Below are 24,856 nucleotides of genomic sequence, written 5' to 3' on the forward strand. Positions count from 1 at the left end.
CCAGAACAATTGTTCTGTTTCAGAAAGTTATCATGGAATAATCTGAAAGCAGACATCCATTTAGAGTCACTAAGTTTTTTTGCCGAGGATGGACTGAAGGAAACATTCATCAGTGAGTTATATGATGTAAATTTGGACTAATTCCAATGTAAATATAAAAAAGAAGCACTGTTTCATTTTGATTATACAACTCAGTTTTTACAATGCTATGGAAGAATTTCTACTCACAATCAATGAAAAATACATTATATTATGTTTATAAATGTATTTTATTTTTATTATAAATATATGTATGTATACATACACAGATCTATTAAAAAACCTAGAATACACAAGCGAACCTTTAAGGAAGGGAAGGGAGGGGAGGGGGGAGGCAGGGAGATCTATATCATGGATGATCTGTTAATACTCCTTTTTTAAATCGTTTGTTTGCATGGAAATCATGACCTAGGTTGGACTGTTCTACACATAAACTCTTCAGAGACAAAGTGTCATACCTGCAGCTGAGTATTAATGCATGTTCTAATTTTATTTCCTATCCTAATTTCATTTGGTTTTAAAACTGTACTAAGTAAACTAGAATTCACAATTTCACAATAAACTGAATATAAAATAACATTATTTAAGACTGTTTAGCATACTAATAAGACTATCAGTGTAATAGAATAAACATGAGACAGTTAAAGAGGATTATTTTCAGTTCATAATGTTGCTAAATAGGCAAGGATTCATTTCTGGACACTTAATGATTTTCTTTTCCTGTATGGTCTATTAGTATTGCAAAATTTCTGAGACACATGAAAAATTATGCATGTTAGTTCCACAGCACATCTCAGAGGAACAAGTTTCTCATTATTTTACTGAAATGATTTCTTGCCTATCATCCAACTCTTTGCTTATGTATATAGTGTCCCACCATCTCACTTTACCTTTAATTGTACTCATGGGAGAGCATTAGTGTCACTAAGTTTAATAAGGGACCTCTGATACCCTCTAGTTGCCTTTCCTTCTGCCAGTGCTTCCTCTGTTTTTCAGTCAGGCAGGATAAAATCAGTTTAATTGAGATTAGTGTTTTAAACATATAACAAAATCAAATTAGCCTAACATAGAGGTGCAAACATGCAGCTAAGTTGTTGTAGTGCACGGGTTAGACACAGTCTGAGTAGCAAGTGATAATGTTGTTTTCTGAATTATCCCTTTGCTATACAGATTTTTATGGGCTCTTCCCTGCAGGGCTATTTTCAGTTTGGAGAAGAAATGAACATGGACTGAGGTATTACCTTACAGTAACCCATTTTCTTATAAACTCCAGTCCTGTTTATTTAAACAAATGAAGAGGAACTACATGGATGAAAGACCATGAATCTTCCAACACTCAGAACTGCACTAGCTAAGTCTTACATACCTTGCCATTATAACGGAAGCAGTAAACCTGAATTTAATACCATGACTTCCTTGACAAAAAAAAAACTTAGAACAGTTACATATCAGAGAATCAGATTCACTAAAATATTTTTAGCTCACTGACAGCAGAAAGTAGGATACAAAGAGGTGTATTTTAAATCTTTCTTTTCTCCAGGAGCAGAAAAGAAGAAACTTTTTCCTTAACTGCAAAAAGGTATTTCAGCCTCTGTATGATCACACCTCCTATCTTTCTCCTGAAGGTAGGCCTTTAAACACCTACAAAACAGTGTAATGATTGATCAAGCCTCTTTTCAAAATAACAGTTCCAATTTCAGACTCCTGGGAGACCTGGGGTCACCCTTTTTACTCTGGTTGAGGGATAGAGGCTGTCAGAGATCTGAGCTCATCCTCCCCATTCTTGGGGATTTGTCTCCCTGGATTGGGGCCAATTTAGAAAGAGCACAGGTAGTGACCATGAATAAAGCTGCTCTTAATAAATCTAGAAGACTCACTGAGAGCTACCCTGCCTTCTCTTGGAAGCTGCTTTTTAAGCTAAGGCTCTCACCCTCGCCCCTGCCTGCACTACATTTTCAGCTGCATCACAGCCAGTCTTGTGCCTGACTATGTACCTTGTTGATCCAGACCCTGACCTGCAGACTGAGGACCTCATCACTATGGACTTGCCAGCTGATCACTGGACTGTGGTTGACCTTGGTTACTGTTTCCAGACCTGATCCTGACTTGCTGACTCAGCTTTCTGGCTTGACCTTATCACTGTGGACCTTTCTGATGATCAGGACCCTCAGCTGAGGCTAGCTACCATCACAACTCCTGGCCTGCTTGCCTCGCTCGGGTGCTGCAGGATGGGGCCCTTGCTGGTGAGGCCACTGCCTCTGCTGCTGATGTTACCATGCTTGGCTCCTGATTCCCCTTCCCTTAGGGAGCTACCTGCCCTTGCTGTTGCCAAGAGAGACTATACTCTATTTGAGATTATATACATTTCAAAAAAACCCCACCACCCCTCTCCAAAACCCCCAAAAAGCGACTTATGCATCAAGCTATAAAACTCCTCTGGAACAAGTTTGTTTCAGTGTATTTTTCAAGAGGGTTTAAACTGAGATGCTTCTTTTTCAGGTGAAAAACCCAAGCCACAGAGACAATAGATCGATCTGATTTTTAGCTTTGCTTCAGCCCAGTACTGTGTTAGTATTTCCTTTAAAATAGTTTCTCTTTGATCCAAAGCTGATTGATAAACAGTTTTAAGGTTCTAAATATTGCTCTTAAGAATCTGCTGAGGCACTAGGTCTAATCTTACACACTGGGTGACTACCCTTCCAGGTGAAACATATGGAAAACCATGCTAAAAGGGGGAGAAAGCTTGAAGTGTTTAAAGGAAACAGCATCTTTCTTGCATATATATTTTTTCAGTGATGTGTGCATTTGAACTGCCCATGCAATTCAATAAATTTAAGACTGATGGAATGAAGTATCTTCTGAAATTCCTCTCTCAGATGGAAAAGTGACTGAGAATTCTTATTAAGCAATCTTCTATACAAAATGGTGACTCCTCTGTAGTGTACATTTGGAAATTGGAATTTTGCAATTTGGAACTGGAAATTAAATTGAGTGTAAAACTGGAATAAAATATTCTAGTTTTCACTAATTGCTAGATGAAATGGTATCTCCCAAGGTCAATATTAGCATTAGCTGTTGCAAGTACTGAACAATTCTCTACATTCAAACAAGCAGTTTCACTGATGCCTTGAAAATAGTCAGCAAATAATGTATTATTTCTTTCAGTTGTGTAATAATGAATCTCTCTCAGAAACATAGCAATTCTGTGGTTCAAGGCATCACTGACCTTTGAGATAAAAACTGGACATTTCAACTAATTTTTAATTGCTTTGTCAACAAGAAACTACTAAATATTAAGATGTGGGGAGCTATGACTTAACCTTTAAGAAAGAAAACACCTAGGGCCTTTGCTGAGACAAGCAGATGATCCACATGAATTATTACAAGTAATAGTATGACATATTTCTAACACCTCTGCAGCAGTCACCTTGCTGTTTCATGTAATTTCATAGTCTTTACTGCCAAAAAAACATCAAAACTTCTGCCTATGAATTATGAATTATTTTATGATCTTTTGCAATTTACATGCTTACTTCAGACAGTCATGAGAAACTGAAAACCTGTAAAAACTACAGTAAACTTCAGTGCTTACTGTTACCCTTACTAACCCAATAAAAATTCTTTTTCTACTCACACAAATCAAAAGCTTTTTTAAGGTGTATACTCTGGCCTCATGACGGAACGTTTCTATCACAAACACTGTCACAGTCATGATCCGCCTTGAAGATGTAACTTGACAAAACTGAAAATTGCACAGGCAATACTTAGGTTCAATATTAGACCATGATAGGCTGTGAACTGTGAAGTCTTGGCAAATTTGGACAACAGTTCCCAGACACTGGATTATATTTAGCCATAAATCAGCCTCTTGTAAAATTTATTGATTAAAGTGATCTTTAGAATTCAAAGGACAATTTTTTTATATATATATATATATATATAAACTCTAGCGTAAGGCCCTTCAGGCAGGTAGAATAGTAGAGATATTTTGCAAGTATATATTAATATAATTTTATAGCAGTTCAGTGACAATTGAAATAATTTCAATCTAAAGTCTAGAAGAAAATTCAGGGATTTTTTTTTAAAGGTGCTGCATAAATGTAAACTATATATGTGTGAGAATACTGTTGATAACACGCTGATGTTTTAGTTGTTGCTAAGTAGCGCTTACCTTAAACCAAGGACTTTTCAGTTTCCCATGCTCTGGCAGCAAGCAGGTGTGCAAGAAGCTGGGAGGGAGCAGAGCCAGGGCAGCTGACCTGAACTAGCCAAAGGGGTATTCCACACCATGGAATGTCATGCCCAGTATATAAACAGGGGGGAGTTGGCTGGGAGGTGTGGATTGCAGCTCTGGCATTGGTCAGTGGGTGGTGAGCAATTGCATTGTGCATCACTGTTTTTTTTCCTTCCCCCCCCTTTTTTTGTTATATTCCTTTTCATTACTATTAGTAGTAGTAGTAGTATATTTCATTATTATTAATGTTAATTTTATATTTTACTTTAGTTCTTAAACTGTTCTTACCTCAACCCACGAGTTCTGCCTTCTTTCCCGATTCTCCTCCCCATCCCACCGGGAGCAGGGGGAGGGGGACGGGGAGCAAGGGAGCGGCTGTGTGGTGCTTGGCTTCTGACTGGGGTTAAACCCCGACACACATCTAGTTCTTTTTAGCTACCGAGGAGTCCTCTGGAGGAGTAGAGAGCTGAAGTACATCCAAATCCTTGTATTCCAAGCAGGTTCATAAGTCAGAAGTACCACTCTAGGAACTGAGCAGTCATCACTCCTGACTTTTTAAAAAAGCTTTTCATTTGAGTTCTCTGTTGACAGCCTCACCTTATTTTTGTCCCTGACATAGAAAGAAACCCTTTTATCTTTCCAAATCTATACCATGGGTTGTGGAACTCTTTCTAGAATTTCCTCAACAACTTGTGACATATACCAGCAGTACAAAAAGGCCTTATGAGAGCCTGGACTTAAAACTTCGAAACCTATCTGGTAAGTATATCCACGGATAATTGCAAGACCTGCAAGAAAGAGCTGGCTTCATACCAAGTCCCAAGGCCTAAGAGCTCACACAGAATTCTTCCAATGAACTTTACCAGTGTCCATACATGACAAATTTATACAATGATTATTAAATATTTCAAAATATTTTGATTCTTCACAGGGCCTTTCCTTAGCAGAATAACAAGTGCAAAAGCAGAGGACTGAGATAAAATAATGTTTTAACAGCCAAAATTGCAAGCAGGTAGATGCCTGTTTTCAGTTCAGGTGTGCAATTCAGTATATTCTCTCAGCATTGCAGAAAGAAATTTTTCATCCCTGTGTTTCACTTTTTTGTTAAAGAACAGGGTTTCTTTGGGTAAACTCTACACTCAAAGTTTAATCAAATCTTACATTAGTAAGGACTGCTCTGAAAAGACTTGATCCATTCAATGTCTTTCCTTTATTTGCAAAACATGAATTAAATAAGAAACACTGCCTTACACAAAGAGTCAGGAAATCACCCTAACCCTGAGCAATTCCAAGTATTACCAATTGTCTCAGCTCAGTAAAAATTGAAGTTACTTGGCTTCTTTAAAAGGGAGCAGTATTTTAAGAATGTTCTCTGTGCAGGTGTTACAGTTTAACAGAAGGACACCATCCACCACAGTTCTTAGGATTTTAAAGGAAAAAGAGAAGCCAAACTGGACAAATAGAGAAATAGTATTGTATTTGTTCAGATTTTTTCCTTCCATGAAGTAAAATTATATATATTTTTTAGTTAACCAAAATATTTTGTTTGCCTTGAAATGGAATATTTTGTTTGCTAACCTTTTTTCATTTTATGTAAGTTTTTAAAGTACTTTGCTTGAAGGATAATGACTCTAAACACATCTGTACTCCTGTATTCTGAAGTGAAACTTACAAAAAGTCAAGAAGAAAAAAATTCAGTTTTTTTGCTTTTTTTCTGAGACTGCTGACTTTAAGTGAGCATGTGTATTTTTGTAGTCCCTCATAACTTTCTTTTTCAGTTAACTTACTGTTTACTGGGGAAAAAATGTAATCCTACTTGTCATCAGGAAAAAAAAGGTTGTTTTCTCAGCTTGATCATCTTCTTTCTTCTTTTCCTACAGCTATGCAAAACAGAGGACAGAATGGGGACAAGAACTTGTGGCTGAAGATCAGTGGGTTTACATAGTTTAAGAAGTATTCTGGGAAGAAGTTCTGTCTGATTCAGTCAAACTCCTCCCCCGCTATGTAAAGGTATGTTATTTCCTCTCCATATACCAGGGTTGTATTTTGGGACTTTTCACCTGCTTTCTGCCATGGCACATCTCTATTCCTCACTGGCTTCAGCTTCATGTCTTCACCATCCATCCATACAAACCTTTTCTCATTCACGGTACATTCAGGCACACAGCCTGTTTTGTGAGCACACACACAGTGAAGTATTCAGTCATTCTGTCCATGTTCATTCTTATTCTCCATGTTCTTCCAGGAAATGCAATGGACCTGATGGTTTGGATTCATCCTGCACAACACTGAATGGCCTATTGCTTAAGAACCTTGTTACAGCTCCATCAATCACATTTAAATTTTTTCTAGTGCTATAATTGTTTTCCACAGGAAAAAAATTACTACTCTCGAAGGAACTGTGAACCGATAAAATTGTCTCCATTCTAGAAGTGGTTGTATCACTTTAGTTGTATTAATAGCATCAAGAAATGCAATTTGTACAATTCTAGTGTACAAACAAAGGCCTGAGGATCAAACTCAGCATGCATTATGGTTACTTTTTAGAGTTTTAATCATGTAATCCCATGTTCTTCCCCAGTAACCTTCAAGGTGAATAGTATTAAAATACTTTATACAAGTATCTCAAACAACACAGTAAAGACTGTGCCGCTTTAGTACTAAAGAAATGTGTGCTTATTGACCTAAAGAGGTTCTGAAAATGTCTGAAGAATTTAAAAAGCCCACAATAATGACAATTATGATCAACTCCATTGACTTATGGTGATCTGGATCTGACTGGCAGAAACTTCTGTTTTAAAACAAATTTTGATAATTTTTTTTCCCCCAAGATGTTGTATACTCTTCATTTAACAGCACTGTTTCATGCATCATACTAATTCAAATTATAAGTGAAAAAAATGGCACAGTCATTTACGGTAACAGATGTAAATCATAAAAATCAGGAATTCAAGGGAAAATATTAGATTCTGCAATTCTAATACAGATTTTTTTTTTTTTTTTTTTTCCCCATGACACACTTCAGGGTGTTTTGGGGCACAGGAAGTCCACCACTTCTCTTAAGAAATTATTTTGCTATCTAACTGCTTTCAGTCTCAGAAAAATGTGTCCATCATCCATCCAGTGCTTTACTTTTTATAGCCATTTCTCTTAGTTATCACATTTTATATAAAGCTGTTCTGTTCTCCCCCCCCCCCCCATCTATTCTTACGCCCTTTTCTGCCTTCAGGCATTGCTTAACCAAGCAACACATTATAAGATAATGCCTACAGCTCCCTTATTAAATAATCTGTTGCTATTCCATTTAGATTCTTATTTGTCAATACCTGTCTTGCAAAGAAACAAACAAACAGTATATTCTAGGTATATTCATATCAAAGTCACATAAATGGAATTATTACCATGTTTTCATGCACATGAAGGCAAAAAATAAAAACTTCAGGTTTCTTTCCACATATGTGAAACCTCCTTTAACAAAGTGTCTACTGCTGCCTTGAATTTCATTATCATTCCTAGAGTCATCCTCCTGACCCTCACCTGTGTAGAAAATGTTTCATATTATTTACCATAAAACTACCAGTATTCATTTTTTTCCAAGCTGCATCTCATTGTTATTTTCTTGCTCATTCTCAGCTTACCTTCAGGATATTCTTCCACTCTTACCAGTATTTAGATTAGTGACAAAGTAGTAGCTAAAAATGTTGTTTATTACCTCTTCCAGGTCATTAATGAAGATATCAAATAAGAAAAGATTCAACAGGTGTCACTGTAGTGTCCTCAGGAAGTCTGCATTTTGCTTGTTACACTCTGTTTTATAACAATTGTCACATTGCACTTATGCGTATTTCATTTCAATCTTCCTTCTATAATGTAGGTCAGCACCTGTTCCATTCAATACCTTGATTTAAATCTGGGGCTTATCACCTTAATACACCAAACACTGCTGATCAACTTAATTTCAAAAGTTAGCATTTCTCATGCTGGTATCTGAATGCCTAGTTTCAAACTTGAGATCAAAACATAAGACAGCATTGGCTGGTTTTCAACCTGCTATGTAGGTGCTCATATTCCCATTTCACATTAAATTAATTTCAAGATGACTACTTAGATGAAAACTGAACAGTTGAAGATGGACTTCCAAATTACGAAGCAACTCTAGAGTAATAAGCAAGAAGATGAAAAACAAATCTAAACTATGTTGCATTGCCTGACTGATACGGAAATGAAAAGTTAACACTTTCTTTTTCTCCTGGTATGTTAAAAACAATTCTAACTGGCTATTTCAGGTGCATTTTTGCTTCAGCTGCCACATAATGATCATCAATGATTGCTGTAGGGTGAAGAACGATATTCAGAATGAGGTGTACAAAAATACTCATTAGTTATAAGCATAATGTTTCAACTAGAGATGTTGACAATCACAAAAAATCCACTGTGTGTAAATAGGATGGAGTGGCTATGGGCTGGTTTTATAGACTTTAAAATAGGCTGTCATAGCAAAGAAGCTTACTATGTGCAATCTCTGGGGTACTCACAGTAGGAACAGTAGCCAATTTTTGCTTCCCAGTCATGGCATTCATTACCCAGCAATACTGTCAGGGAGCTATAGAAATAAAACCATTTAAAATTGCCTCTAGCATTATGAAGATGAGTTTTATAACAAAACATTTTCAAAATTTATAAAAGTATTCATTTTCTTGAAAAATTTGCATTTGTTTTATTTTTATTTCCTTGATGATATTTAGAACTAAAAGGTAAGGTTTGAAAGTGACTGTCCCATAAGATTCATGTGTTCATTGTGCATGGATTGCAGCACACCAGAGCATATTGTTAGAGGAATTTTTTTCAATGATCTTTGTCAGCCCTGAGATAATCAAAACTGCTTGAAGTCACTCCCATAAAACAAAATGAAGCTGAGCTGTCTTTCATGAACAAATAATAGGTATGACAAAACTGCAGGTACCTATGGGGAAGACATAGAGGTTTTTTTATGTAAACGCAAAGGGAGAAAAGTAGCTCTGTATTGTTATTCAGGTTTCCCCTTGGCATTGTGCAAGAGAAGACAGCGTGTACTGTGATTCTTCAATTACTGAGCAAAAGATTATAAAAAGCTGGGGAAGAACAAGGATGTAGGTCACAGCAAAAGTTTAGACATTAATAATATCCTTGCTCCATGAACATCCTGTACACACTATTGTGATCGTTCAGTACTTTGTGAAGCCGTACGGAGTCTTCACAACAGAGATGTTAATTTACTTGCAAATATCACATTCCCCTGCACTTCTGTTTCTTCTGAAATGCTTGGGCATAGCTGGCTTTACTACTAAGGCAAGCTACATTAAGACTTTTTTGTGGTTTACTGATATGAAATCTTATGAAAAAAAGTTTTATTTTCCTGTTGTTCTAACAGGAAATTGAAAATGCTTCTTTGAACTTTCGTTTTCTGTGATGCCCACCAATTGCCCCATTAAAAATGGTTAGGTTAGGCTTAAAGAGATGAGAAAAGTTCAGTGGGAACAGGGACTAAGCATGATGTTAGGAATTACAGCTTGGGCTAAGTTGACTTTTCAGTCTAAAAAGGTATATATGCTGGTTTCATTGCCTTCGCTTCCTCCCTGATCACAGATGCACGTTGCCCTTCCCTCTCTTGCACTGACCTGCTTCAGCTTCCTGAAATGACAGAAAAGCAACCTGGCAACACAGAGCAGTTCTCCATCAGATAAGTGAACTGAACAGTTCAGTGAAGATTCTGGCAGACATCAGTCCAAAAGAGGAAGGCAGACTCATGTGGTTCCAAGTTAAGGCTGAAGGAGATGGCAGAAATGGCACAGTCACCTTCTGCAGGGGAGAACTGTTAAACCATCTGAGCCATAACCTGTAGATTTTAGCCATGCTACAGGATGAACAGCAAGCAGGCTGCTTTTCCATAAATATTTTCAGCAGTTACATTTACAATGTGATGCTACCTCCGAACTTTCAGAAATCACATGCAAGCTGACCAAAACCACTTTTTTTTTTTAATCCTTTGTCATTCCTGTGTGATCTGTATCGGTCTGTACTTCAGTCAGCTATATTTAGAGGGCAAAATGTCTACATGAATTATCTTTGGTGATATAACACCTGAGATTCTGCAGTCCAGGACTGCAGCTCCTGCATGTTCTGAAAACAGAAATAATTTTAAAAATTAGAAATAAAAAATAATAATCTATAATGTACAGGTTTAGCTATTGGTAGAGCTGGTTAGAAATTTGTCAATGGAACATTTACCCAAAGTATCAATTTACCAAAGTCAGTACCATTCAAAGGAAAGTGTTAAATTCTGGTGAGTTTTCCCACCTCAGAAAAGTACTATATAGCTCTGAATAAACATTTATTTTGTAATATATGTCTCAGTTGCCAAGGCGAGCAGCTCCGGTGCTGGTATAATCAGCAGTGGAGCACTCCAGCGCGGTGCACAGGGGGGGTTTCTGAACCGGGGAAACTTCAGGGGAGCAGAGACCCACCAGGAGCCCGCAGCTCGCGCGACAGTGGCTGAGGAGACCTGGGCGAGGCCAGGAGCAAAGGCAGCCAAGCCCCCACACCTATAAAAGAAATCCCTGTGGAGCGCTAGCAACCAGGGTGTGTTGTGGCAGTTTGGGCAAAAGGGCGTGCTGGTAGGGCACTGAAGCTCTGCCAGCTCAACCAGGGAGCAATGGTATCCACCCAGCAGAAAGCCATGGCCTTCCTAAACTCTGCACCCACAGCGACTGAAGCAGCTTCCCAGACAGAGCTCCAGTGGGAACATGCTGGTACCCAGGTGTCAGGCTGCAGGGTACCCCCTACTCTTACACCAGTACTGTATGGCAGTAGTGAGCACACCTGTGGGAGGTGCGCCCAGGTAGAGGAACTCCTCAGCTTAGTGGCAGAGCTCCAGGAGGAGGTGAGCAGGTTGAGGACTATCAGGGAGTCTGAGAGAGATAGACTACTGGAATCGCACCCTACCTTCCCTGGGACAGACCCAACAGGCAGACAGGACGCATGACATGGAGGATTCCTCTCTCCACCCAGCAGAACATGGTGACTTAGGGGACAGGGGGCAATGGCGACAAGTTCCTGCCCGGTGCAGCAGGTGCGTCTCCTCCATGACTACCCCACCTTCCCAGGTGCCCTTGCATAATAGGTACGAGGTTCTGCAAGTGGAACCAAACAATGATGAGGACAATGGTTCATCTAGCTCGGAGGCGTCGCCAAGGTTAGGTCGGCCTATGCCCCACATCAAAACCACTTCCATAAAGAATAAGAGATGAGTCATTGTCATAGGAGACTCTCTTCTGAGGGGCACAGAAGGCCCAATGTGCCGACCTGACCCACTTGTTAGGGAAGTCTGCTACCTCCCTGGGGCCCGGGTTAAAGATGTGACATGAAAACTTCCTACCCTGGTATGGCCCTCGGATTATTATCCATTATTAATTTTTCATGTAGGCAGCGATGACGTTGCAATAAGAAGTCCAAGGGTGATCAAAAGAGACTTCAGGGCCTTGGGACGACTGGTTAAGGGATCAGGAGAACCAGTAGTGTTCTCCTCTATCCTTCCATTTGTAGGGAATGACAAGGGAAGAAACAGGCAGACCCAGCTGATCAGTACCTGGCTCCGTCACTGGTATCACCAGCAGAATTTTGGGTTTTTTGATCACGGGTCAGTCTACATGACACCAGCCCTGTGGGCGACAGAAAAAGTACACCTTTCTCAAAGGTGGAAAAGGATCTTTGTGGAAGACTTAGCAGGGCTCATCAAAAGAGCTTTAAACTAGTTTTGAAGAGGGAAAGGGATAAAATCAGGCTCACTAGTGATAAGTCTGGGGGCGGCATGCCAATGTTTGAGGCGCAATGTGCTAGTGAGGTCCTTCCGTCTGCTCTGTGATGTGCTGAGTACACTGGAGCGCATTTGAAACGTCTCTATACTAATGCACGCAGCATGAGGAATAAACAAGAGGAACTAGAAGCTTTGGCCCAGTCCCAGAGCTGTGACATCATTGGCATAAGCAAAAGCTGGTGGGATGATTCCTGTGACTGGTGTGCTGTGATGGACGGTTATTGGCTTTTCAGGAGGGATAGGCAGGGCAGGCGTGTCAGGGGGCTGTGTAAGGAAAGGAGGGGTTAGATTGTACGGAGCTTGCAGTTGACAACAACACAGTTGAGGGCCTCTGGGAAAGGATGAAGGGGAAAGCAAATAAAGCAGATGTTGTGGGAGTCCACTATCAACCACCCAGCCAGGACGACGACACTGATGAATTATTCTACAAGGAATTAAGGGATATCTCTAGATCAGCTGCCCTTGTGCTTATGGGTGATTTTAACTTCCCAGACATTGACTGGGAATATCATACAGCGGACACAAACAGGTCCAGGAAATTTCTGAAGCACATTGAAGATAAATTCTTGGTGCAGGTACTAAGGGAGCTGACTAGGAAAGGTGCCCTCCTAGATTTGTTGTTTGTAAACAGAGAGGGTCTCGTGGGTGATTGGTGGCAATCTTGGCCACAGTGACCATGAAGTTGTTGAGTTTCAAATCGTTGGTGATAGGAGAAAAACTGGGGAGAGCAGACCGGGCTGCTGAAGAAGCTAGTTAGTAAGGTCCCCTGGGAATCTGCTTTTGAAGGTATTGGGGTCCATGAATTCTGGTAACTTTTAAAGAGCCATCTCTTAAGAGCACAGGAGCAGGCACTTCCAAAGTTTTGGAACTCAAGCAAGCAGTGCAGAAGGCTGGCTTGGATGAGCAGAGATCTTCTTCTAGAACCTAGGTCAAAAAGGATAGTGTATGGACGTTGGAAACAAGAACAGGCAACACGGGAGGAGTACAGTGATGCTGTTCGCCACTGTAGGGAGAAAATTAATGCGGCCAAAGCTCAATTAGAGTTCAAGCTGGCCAGGACTGTGAAGGACCACAAAAAGGGCTTTTCTAAATATGTTAACAGCAAAAGGAGGATCAGAGATAACATTAGTCTGTTACTTGATGAGGTTGGTCACCTCACAAATAGGAACATAGACAAAACAGAGACATTTAATGCCTTCTTCATGTCTGTCTTTAACACTGATGAGGGGCTCTAGGACCCCCGGAGCCCTGTGTTGGAAGACCATGACCAAGGGGATAATAAACTCCCAGCTGACCCTGAACTTGTTGAAGACTTGCTGCTCCAGCTGGATGCACACAAGTCTATGGGGCCTGATGGGATTCATCCCACGGTACTGAAAGAGTTGGCTGATGTCATTGCGGGACCTCTCTCCATTATTTTTCAACGGTCTTCGGAATCTAGAGAGGTCCCAGTTGACTGGAAGGTGGCAAATGTTGTCCCAATTTTCAAGAAGTGTAAGAAGGAAGACCCTGGTAATTACAGGCCTGGCAGTCTCACTTCAGTGCCTGCTAAATTATGGAGAAGATTATTCTGGGAGTTATTGAAAACCATTTGAGAGACAATGCATTCATTGGTCATAGCCAGCACGGGTTCATGAGGGGAAAGTCCTGCTGAACCAACTTAATTTCCTTTTATGACATGGTCACCCATCTAGTTGATCAAGGGAAGCCAGTAGATGTGGTATTTTTGGATTTTAGCAAAGCTTTTGATACTGTCTCTCACAGTATCCTTCAGCCTGTCAGAGTTCAAGGAGCATCCGGAGGATGCTTTTACTCACATGATTTAGTTGTAGGTAGTCCTGCAAGGAGCAGGGAGTTAGACTTGATGATCCTTATGGGTCCCTTCCAACTTGAGATATTCCATGATTCTATGATTCTAATTTTTTGGGGGAGAAAAAAAGTTCGGTTTCAGGGCTTAGCTGTCACTGAACTAAAAATGTTTTCAACAGATCAAAGTCTAAAAATCTTTTTGAGATGAACTTTGATTTTCTGAAGAAGCAAAAAATTAAAAGATTTACATCCTTTTTGGTTTTTTTCTTCCAATTCCAGAAGGCAAATTCACTGCTGCAGTATACCTGAAAGATGTACTGGAAGCCAGTCCCAAACACTGTATGCAGCCAAATCAGTTAATATCCTTTCCAGTTCTAATCTATAGCTAGCAATGAGCTGCATGTATTCATTCCATACACGGATTTGTATAAATAATGAGTGAAGATTTTCACGATTGAAAAAAAAAAATCTATCTATTCGCATAGAACAGCTTCATTCTGAGATTTACATGTCATCTAAGTTCAGAGTGGCAGGTGTGAAAACCTCTCAATGCTTAGCCATAACTGTTAGTTTTGTCAAAAACAGCAGAGCAGGAGACAGCACCTGGCCTGGCAAAATAATACTAACATTTAAGGAGGAGAGGGTGGATCATAATGGGGGAGTGAGAGCATTGGCGTCACCTCAGGAATCAATAATCTGTGTAGAAAGCTAGAATTGAACTGCATATAATCCAAGGAAAAGACTGGATATAGAAGCTAACATCCCTCTCTAATCCAGGATTCTCTCCTGCAGAGGCTGAGCACAGTACTGAGTCTCTGACCATGTTGGAAAATAAGCTTGTTGTCTGGATAGAAAAGGAAAGAGAGATGATTTGGATTTGATCTTAGTATAAGTAGATTAAGCATGCCTTTCTTTCAATTCCACTACTTTAATCTTTATAAACCCTTTGTAACTTTTTTGACGAATTTGGAGTGGGTATTTTTCTCCAGAACACCATAATGGTAAGTGGATACCTTTCCACCCATCCAGAAAGGCAAATTTGAGAACTGGTAATGCAGGAGTGGGAGACAACTTATTTTTTTCTCTGGCCATCTTTACCTATGAAAACTCTGTGCTTTATTGGAATATAGATGGGAGCACACATGAATAGGAGAGTTTAGAATAGCACAGATGAAAGAGTTTCTTAAAAGGTAGGAAAAATGTTAGCATATATCCTCTTGTATAGCAATAAAGTTCTGTCACCCGCTCAAATCTTGAGCAGTATGTTGTTTCTGATTGTGTATAATATGGTTACTTCACACAATAGAAAGCTGCACGCGAGTCTTTCCTGGCATTCATCCCATGGATTCATTTTGCGTGCCCAAACTAGCACTCCAGAGCATCGTGAACATTTTTCTCTCTCTCTGGCCTAATTAATTTTTCATTCTCTTCTGTCTAGTTACACAGCCTCAGCAGGGCTGAACAGTTTGTAAGGTAAGTGTCTTTCCTGGGAAATAACAGAATGTGTTTGAAGTTCCTTAGGCAGGCAGGAAATTAAACCTGGATCTCCTACCATCTGGCCAAGTCTCTGACCAATACACTGTTAACAAAAAGGGAGGGAAAACTTCCCTTGTCATATCTGAAGAAGGATGAGCCCAGGTGTATTCTTTGGAAGAAATTAAAACAGCAGACAACTCCTAGGCCATCCATCCCACATGGCAGATACATCCCCATGATGTCTAGTGAGGCATGAGAGATGAAAAATTTAAGAGAAATCCTGATAAAGCTTCTGAATTTCAGTATTAACTACCTACAGATAGCTGAACAATGATTACTTAGGGAATGTTCAGATACCAGCTGGCTCTTGCTTCTTGTGAAATCCATGCTGAGACATCTATCTCTGTGTTAACACATGCTTCAGGTTTCCATCCTGGATGCTGGTACCTAAGACCCAAATGTTGCTGTAGCCCAGGGATCCTTCACCTCTACAAGCTTTCTTTTCTATCTGTTAAAAAAAAAAAAAAAAAAAGAAAAAAAAAAGATGACTACTTCCCCACTACACTGATGTGCTGTCATTTTAAATGCATCAAAAATTTTAGAAATTCTTGAATATGTAGGGGGAAGATACACATAACTGCATATGAGACTGTATTGGGTTTGCCTGGCAAGGTTTTGGTAGTGGCAGGACTACAGCGGTGGCTTCTGTGAGAAGCTGCTAGAAGCTTCCCCTATGTCCGACAGAGCCAATGTCAGCAGGCTCCAAGACGGACCCACCGCTGGCCAAGGCCAAGCCCATGAGTGACAGCAGTAGCACCTCTGTGATAGCATATTTAAGAAAAGGGAAAAAAAAACCCTGCGCAATTGCAGCCGGTAGAGAGGAGTGAGAATCTGTGAGAGAAACAACTCTGCAGACACCAAGGTCAGTGAAGAAGGAGGGGGAGGAGGTGCTCCAGGCGCCAGAGCAGAGATTCCCCTGCAGCCTGTGGGGAAGACCATGGTGAGGCAGGCTGTCCCCCTGCAGCCCATGGAGGTTAATGGTGGAGCAGATATCTACCTGCAGCCCATGGAGGACCCCACGCCGGAGCACACGGATGCGCCCGAAGGAGGCTGTGACCCCGTGGGAAGCCTGCGCTGGAGCAAGCTCCTGGCAGGACCTGTGGACCCGTGGAGAGAGGAGCCCATGCTGGAGCAGGTTTGCTGGCAGGACTTGTGACCCCGTGGGGGACCCATGCTGGAGCAGTCTCTTCCTGAAGGACTGCACCCCATGGAATGGACCCATGCTGGAGCAGTTTGTGAAGAACTGTAGCCCGTGAGAAGGACTCACATTGGAGAAGTTCGTGGAGGACTGTCTCCCATGGGAGGGACCCCATGCTGGAGCAGGGGAAGAGTGTGAGGAGTCCTCCCCCTGAGGAGGAAGAAGAGGCAGAAACAACGTGTGATGAACTGACCGAAACCCCCATTCCCTGTCCCCCTGTGCCACTCGGGGGGAGGAGGTAGAGGAAATCGGGAGTATAGTTAAGCCTGGGAAGAAGGGAGGGGTGGGGGGAAGGTGGTTTTAAGATTTGGTTTTATTTCTCATTATCCTACTCTGATTTGACTGATAATAAATTAAACTAAATTTCCCCAAGTTGAATCTGTTTTGCCCGTGACAGTAATTGCTGAGTGATCTCTCCCTGTCCTTATCTCAACCAACAAGCCTTTCATTATATTTTCTCTCCTCTGTCCAGTTGAGGAAGGGAGTGATAGAGCGGCTTTGGTGGGCACCTGGCATCCATCCGGGGTCAATCCACCACCGCACAATAGGTATTATTTATTTAGTGAAAGAAAGGAACTTTTATCAAAGGACTTGTTTATGTTGCAGATGAACAAATTTGCAGATGAACTCCCATAAAAACATTTGTTTTCTTATTGCTGCTTTCAGAACAGTAGTTCTGTGCATGAACTTTGTAAGTGCTAAGCACATCATGCTAAAATATAAAATCAATTTCATGCCATACTTGAACTGAGATACACCCTGAAGATGTAATTTATTCATGGTTAGTTTAATGAAACTAAATATAATTAGGATGCTTCTGTAACTAAGAGTTTTCTATTATGAACACTAGCATTTTTCTGTGTTTCTGTGAACAGCTTTCTGTGAGAATTATTAATCTTAGTAGTAGATATACATTATTAGTAAGATACTGAGTTATTGCACAATAAATCTGACAAAATGAGCTGTCAACACATAAGAAAAAGATGCCATTAGCCACAAACATAATATTTAATGGAAGACAGCATAACGATAAAAATATATTCAAATGCTGCATAATTAAGTAATATAATCACTAATTTTAGCAGATGGTTGCTTTAAATGGGAGACAAAGTATATTGGGGAGAGGAAGGGAAACAGAGGAGAGAGAGAGGATCATTAGGTATAGAAATTAAGACAAGTTAGCTTTGAAATGTTCCCCATTACCATAGTACTGAAATTCCAGCCAAATGGTGTTCTATAATTGAATAAAAAACCCTAAATTAAATGTTTGCTCTTGTTTTTATATTAGCACTTCCCATATGTATTAGTGCCTTTTAGATGAGAATCTTTGAATGCCATGGCAATGACTTAATGAACTAATGTTTGGGAAAGTATCATTGCCCTCTAACACCTAGAATAACAATTATGCTGTTACATGCTAGTAACTGTACGTTGCTAAGTAGTAAATTTCCTTCAAATTAAGGTATATTATCTTTGCTTCTCCTGTGGAAGGATATAAATTCTCCTTATTCTGTAACTTTTTTTTTTTTTTATTTGCTAAAGATACCACTGTATAATTAAATTTAAATATAAGATATTTCTCCACAAATATTTTTGTCAATGATTACCTCCTCCTTACAGCCCTAATTCCCACTGGATAGTTAGAGTCCCAGTTTCTCATTTGGGCTATTAAAAACCTAAATACTTACAAAGTATTTACAGGTTCAGCATTTTACAGTGTCTTGTTTCCAATTTCAAACAGACAGCATCTGATAAATCTGTGGGTTTCTTGCAGCAATGTCCATTCCAGCCTAAACGTGCTGTTAAATCTGAATAAAAAGAAACACATTATAGTTCTCTCCACAGATATTAACAGAAAGTATCTTGCCATGAAGCCACCTATTTGGGCTATTTCAAAACAAAAGAATTTGCAAGGGAGTTCTAAATTCTCAGACAGTGTTCTGATAACCCATCTTATACCAAAAACTTAAATTTTGTGTCAGGACACAAGAAAAGAAACATTCCTTCTGGTAGCAAAATAAGAGTATGATTGTACTGCAAGTACATTTCTGTCTTTCACAGTAAAAAGCAGTAGCACAGACTTCACCATGAGCTAGTTACCCAATATCCATGGTTTAGGTAAGATCAGTAAAGCACTGGTTAAAATCTATATTACCCAGTTTTAGTGTTGTTTTTTATATAAGCTTGTTGGATACACAGGAACTATAGAAGAACGTGTACTAAAGAGAAATTTTTTTCCTATGATTGATAAATAAGATTTAGGAGAATACAATTATGATAGGATATTTTTTATTTCTTATAATATACTTTGGCTCAGCAGAAGTTCCAAAAAAGGAGGGCATATGTTTTTGATAGTGTGTGGCAGAACATGCACAAAGACAAAATATATATGATTTGGTCAGAATCGCTCATATAGCTTTCTTAAATTTCTGAGGAATATCACAGCTTGTGTATCCTTGAGTACACAAACACTCTTGAAAGTTTTGAGTCTCTCACTATGCCAAAGCCTGGCCTATCAGTGGAAGTCCACTAAAAGTATATTGGACTACATAAACTTGCTTTTACTTCAATGGTCTGGTTGGTACACAGAACTTTCAGTCTCTCAGTAAATAGTGTCTCTATCTTAGGATGACAGGACTTTGTGCGGGTTTTTTCCTCTCATTTACAATTCAGCAGTTTTGTTGATTGTTTGTTCGGTTTTTTTTAAAGCACCTCACTCTTTCCACAGTTAAGCAAATATTGATCTTAAAAACTTAGGTCAAATGATTTGGGGAGCTCTAAGACGCAAAAAACTGAGAAAGCAAAGGAGTGCTTTCAGCACAGGCTGACTAATAAGTAGCTAAAATTTCTTTAGAAGAAGTTCCTCCCAGACTTCTTCACCATTGTTCCTTGTCATGGCCACATGACAGCCACACACTTGTTATGTTACTACCAGAACAAGCCTTTTGAGATGAATGATTTAGTTCAGCACAGATTTATAGTTACTAACAGCTCAATAGCCTCATTGGCCTCACATAGAAGAACAAGGAAAAAAAAAAAAAAACAAACCTTGTCAATCAAAAAAATAAGAATGTTAATGAAAAGTGGATATGTATATAAAAATTTTCAAACTAGTGAACACGTGCCCTATACTTCTGTGGTAAAAAAATAAAGTAGAAACAAATACAGTTTCTGTAGAGAACACTACTATTGTCAGACCGTACATTTATTAAAGTGACTCTTAGAACAAATTATTCCATAGTATAAGTAAACCAGAAAAGATATTTCAAAGTTTGCAAGAGAAGGGATTAAAATCTCCTGCTACATCTCTTGGATGGAATGACCAGCAGAAACACAAGACAGACCTAGGCAAACCTTGAAGCTGGGTAAACTTAAGGGAAAGAATCCCATCAATAGCAACAGTATTTGGATATGGCCCAGCAATTCTAGGAAGAGGTTAAAAAACAAGAGTTTTTGTGAGCTCTCCATCTGCTCCAATACCACAGGAAAATACCTTTTTTAGTTTCAAAATTGCATCTTAGCATCTGGCCTTTCTGTCTTCACTAGCATTTATATATGCCTTTGAATACTTCACATTCATTACCCATGTCTGCTATATTAGGTCACTTCCACATAAAACATTTCCATTTGAACACCGAGAAGTGCGCTTATTGTGTCAGTGTCCAGTGAGTGTGAAGCACAGCTGCCAGACACATAGTCATTTTTAAAGCTCGCTCTTTCCATGTACGTTACGGAATGGTAACATATCGTAATAGTTTACTTGTATTATAATGTCTTATTATCAATAATTCCCTCATTACATCTAGTTATCAAATACCAATTCAGAGTGTAAATTGTTGCCATTGCTGATCAAGGTATAAGGTAAGGTGTGCAGACTTTAGACAGTTGTCTTATGAAATACACAGAACTATTCTTAAATTTTTCAGGAGAACCTTATACCTTATAGGATTCTGAAAGCGAGGGGAGGGGAAGGACTACCCACACAAAACTAAGCATTCAAACTGTGAGGAGTTTTAATAGCAGACCTTATGCTCCCAGCTTCAAGTTTTGTTGTGAAAGTTTAACAAAGCTGACAGTTCTGAAATTCCTTTCCAATTCTCTAGTTAGTCTCCCTGTTGACATCTCCATGCCTCTGGAATAATGTCTTTCCAGAAAATTACTCATGCTAGTTTAAACCTGGGATCTGCTTCTAGCTCTCCAGCCATCCTTTCTTGACAAGTTCAAGCTTTTCATAGCACCTTCCTTAAGAGTCTGACATATAACAACATCCTCGCATTCGAAATCTGCTGTAATGCACAATAATCAGGATGAACTGCAATCAGGATGAACTGTAATCAGGATCTATAACCACTAACAGGAACATAAATGCATCTGAAGCATGCAGAACATTTTGGAGTGACTATAGAAGCATTTTAAGGATGGCACAATGTAATTTCCTGAGCTGTTGCCACTGTTTTGACCTGTTTAGGAGACTGGTTGACAGAGTCCCTTGGGAGGCAGTCCTGAAGGGGAAAGGAGTCCAGGAAGGCTGGACATTCCTCAAGAAGGAAATCTTAAAAGTGCAGAGGCAGGCTGTCCTCATGTGCTGAAAGACAAGCCAGCAGGGAAGAAGACCGGCCTGGCTGAACAGAGAGCTTTGGCTGGAACTCAGGAAAAAAAAGAGAGTTTATGACCTTTGGAAGAAGGGGCAGGCCACTCAGGAGGACTACAAGGATGTCATGAGGTTATGCAGGGAGAAAATTAGAAGGGCCAAAGCCCAACTAGAACTTAATCTGGCTACTGCTGTAAAAGACAATAAAAAATGTTTCTATAAATACATTAGCAACAAAAGGAGGGCTAAGGAGAATCTCCATCCTTTATTGGATGTGGGGGGAAACATAGTGACAAAGGATAAGCAGAAGGCTGAGGTACTTAATGCCTTCTTTGCCTCAGTCTTTAATAGTAAGACCAATTGTTCTCAGGGTACCCAGCCCCCTGAGCTGGAAGACAGGGAAGGGGAGCAGAATGAAGCCCCCATAATCCAAGGGGAAATGGTTAGTGACCTGCTACACCACTTAGACACACACAGGTCTATGGGGCCGGATGGGATCCACCCAAGGATACTGAGGGAGCTGGCGGAAGTGCTCACCAAGCCACTTTCAATCATTTATCAGCAGTCCTGGCTGACTGGTGAGGTCCCAGTTGACTGGAGGTTAGCAAATGTCATGCCCATCTACAAGAAGGGCTGGAAGCAGGATCTGGGGAACTACAGGCCTGTCAGCCTGACCTCGGTGCCGGGGAAGGTTATGGGGCAGATCATCTTGAGTGCCATCATGTGGCATGTACAGGACAACCAGGTGATCAGGGCCAGTCAGCATGGGTTTATGAAAGGCAGGTCCTGCTTGACTAACCTGATCTCCTTCTATGACAAGGGGACCTGCTTAGTGGATGAGGGAAAGGCTGTGCATGTTGTTTACCTGGACTTTAGTAAAGCCTTTGACACTGTTTCCCACAGCATTCTCCTGGAGAAGCTGGCTGCTCGTGGCTTGGATGGGCATAGTCTTCGCTGGGTAAAAAACTGGCTGGATGGCTGGGCCCAAAGAGTTGTGGTGAATGGAGTTAAATCCAGTTGGCCGCCAGTCACAAGTGGTGTTCCCCAGAGCTCAGTATTGGGACCAGTTCTGTTTAATATCTTTATCAATGATCTCGACAAGGGGATTGAGTGCACCCTCAGTAAGTTTGCAGATGACACCAAGTTGGGCAGGAGTGTTGATCTGCTTGAGGGTGGAAAGGCTCTACAGAGGGATCTGGAAAGGTTGGATCGATGGGCCGAGGCCAATTGTATGAGGTTCAACAAGGTCAAGTGCTGGGTCCTGCACCTGGGTCAGAACAACCCCAGGCAATGCTGCAGGCCTGGGGAAGGGTGGCTGGAAAGCCGCCCGGTGGAAAAGGACCTGAGGGTGTTGGTCGACAGCCAGCTGAATATGAGCTGGCAGTGTGCCCAGGTGGCCAAGAAGGCCAATAGCATCCTGGCTTGTATCAGAAATAGTGTGGCCAGCAGGACTAGGGAAGGGATTGTCCCCCTGTACTCGGCACTGGTGAGGCCGCACCTCGAATACTGTGTTCCGTTTTGGGCCCCTCACTACAAGAAAGACACTGAGGTGCTGGAGCATGTCCAAAGAAGAGCAATGAAGCTGGTGAAGGGTCTAGAGCAGAAGTCTTATGAGCAGCAGCTGAGGGAACTGGGGTTATTTAGCCTGGAGAAAAGGAGGCTGAGGGGAGACCTCATCGCTCTCTACAACTACCTGAAAGGAGGTTGTAGCGAGGTGGGTGTCGGTCTCTTTTCCCAAGTAGCAAGTGACAGGACAAGAGGAAATGGCCTCAAGTTGCACCAGGAGAGGTTTAGATTGGATATTAGGAAAAATTTCTTCACCGAAAGGGTTGTCAAGCATTGGCACAGGCTGCCCAGGGAAGTGGTTGAGTCACGATCCCTGGAGGTATTTAAAAGATATGTAGATGTGGTGCTTAGGGACATGGTTTAGTGGTGGAGTTGGCAGTGTTAGGTTTACGGTCGGACTACTCGATGATCTTAAGGGTCTTTTTCAACCTAAACAATTCCATGATTCTATTCTATGATTCTGTGTGTATCAGACTTTTGCCCAGACATACTCGTTTGCCTTCAGAAAAGCACTCCCTAAGCACCTGTCATGGGCAAAACAGCCTAATGTCAGGGAATTTTACTTCAGTGCTGCTAGCCAATACAAACTTCCTAGCACTGATTACAGTGTTGAGGATAAAAAGAACACAAACAATTAGAGAAAAACTTACCCTTTTCTCTGCCCAGTCTGAACTTCCCTTATTTTCACAGCAGGGAACACTTAAAATTGCTTCCAGGAGGCAACTGGCAGTGCGGGTGGACAGGGTGGCCCACATAACCGCTACTGCTCTCCCTAGCACTACAGCTCCCACTGTCTCCCTTCCCCAACAGACCTTGCACTGGCAGGGTGTCGACTCCTGACTGCAACTCCCCGAGGAGCTCCGGCGCCTCTGTGGAAATGCATGCCCCCTTCTCTGACCGGATAGAGTCCGTGGCACCTGGCAGAGCATCTCCAGCAGTGGTGCCATCACCTCAGGGGTGGCTGAAACTGGTTTCCACCGGCACAGGTAGGTTTGCTGCACACGCGTGCCCCCCACCACTGGGCACACTTTTAGTGCCCACCTGTGACATCCATCCCTTACAAATTCAACCCCTCACCACTGTGAAACATGTTTTTAAGGCTACGGTACTTATAACAGTCTGAACACACGCTGCTTACAGTGCCCTGCTACAACTCCTGACAGTGTAACCAAAGTAGAGGCAGAAGATGACCTTCTTTTATCTCCTTTTAGCGACATATAACAAATATAAAGAGGATTTTTTTCCCCACGGAATATATAGTTTAACTGTACTGTAAGTAAGCTTTTCACATCCCTCACACCAATATTCTGAGCTAAAGACTGTGGCGAAATTTTATTATTTCATAGTATGTGCCAGCACAACCAGAAGCATACTCAAGCAAGCCTTGTCTTACAGAGGTTACACTTCAAGACTATATTCAAATTCTACATTGCAATTAAGTGATTGTAAACAAGCTCCTTTCTTGGAAAGGCAGGCAACCAGGACAGCGCAGGGCTCTACCTCGGCATTGCATGGTGGCTGTGTGGGATGTAGGAGGGTGGGAGGACCTGAAGGGAAAGGAGGCTAACACAAAAGATCAGCTTCCTAAAGGCAGGCCTGAAGCACAGAAATATAAATACATGTTCCAGCTTGGACATAACAGGTAAATAAAAGGAATCTGTTAAAGACAAGCAAATGCAGTTTCAATGAGGGGATGGGGTAAAAATAAGATGAAGGGCTCTTGTGGTTTCCATCTACATCTGTCTGAAAGTAAAATGATATTAGACCTCTGTAACTAAGATGTGTGGGAAGTTTTACAAGGTGAATGTAAAATGTCTTTATGTATTTTAAAAATGAATATAAGAATTTCAGGCATGGGCAGTAAAATAAACATAGGATAATGAGATAGCTATTCTGATGACAGAAGATGAACCGACTATCCATAAAGCAAAAATTAGAGATGGCGAAGAAGAAAGCAGTAATGAATTGTTACATTCACATAAATCTACACTTAGCTCTCATTTGGTGGTAGAAGCAGCTGAGTAAAAACGG

This window comes from Gymnogyps californianus, chromosome 2 (assembly GCF_018139145.2).
Source record: "Gymnogyps californianus isolate 813 chromosome 2, ASM1813914v2, whole genome shotgun sequence".
In the NCBI taxonomy this organism is placed as follows: domain Eukaryota; kingdom Metazoa; phylum Chordata; class Aves; order Accipitriformes; family Cathartidae; genus Gymnogyps; species Gymnogyps californianus.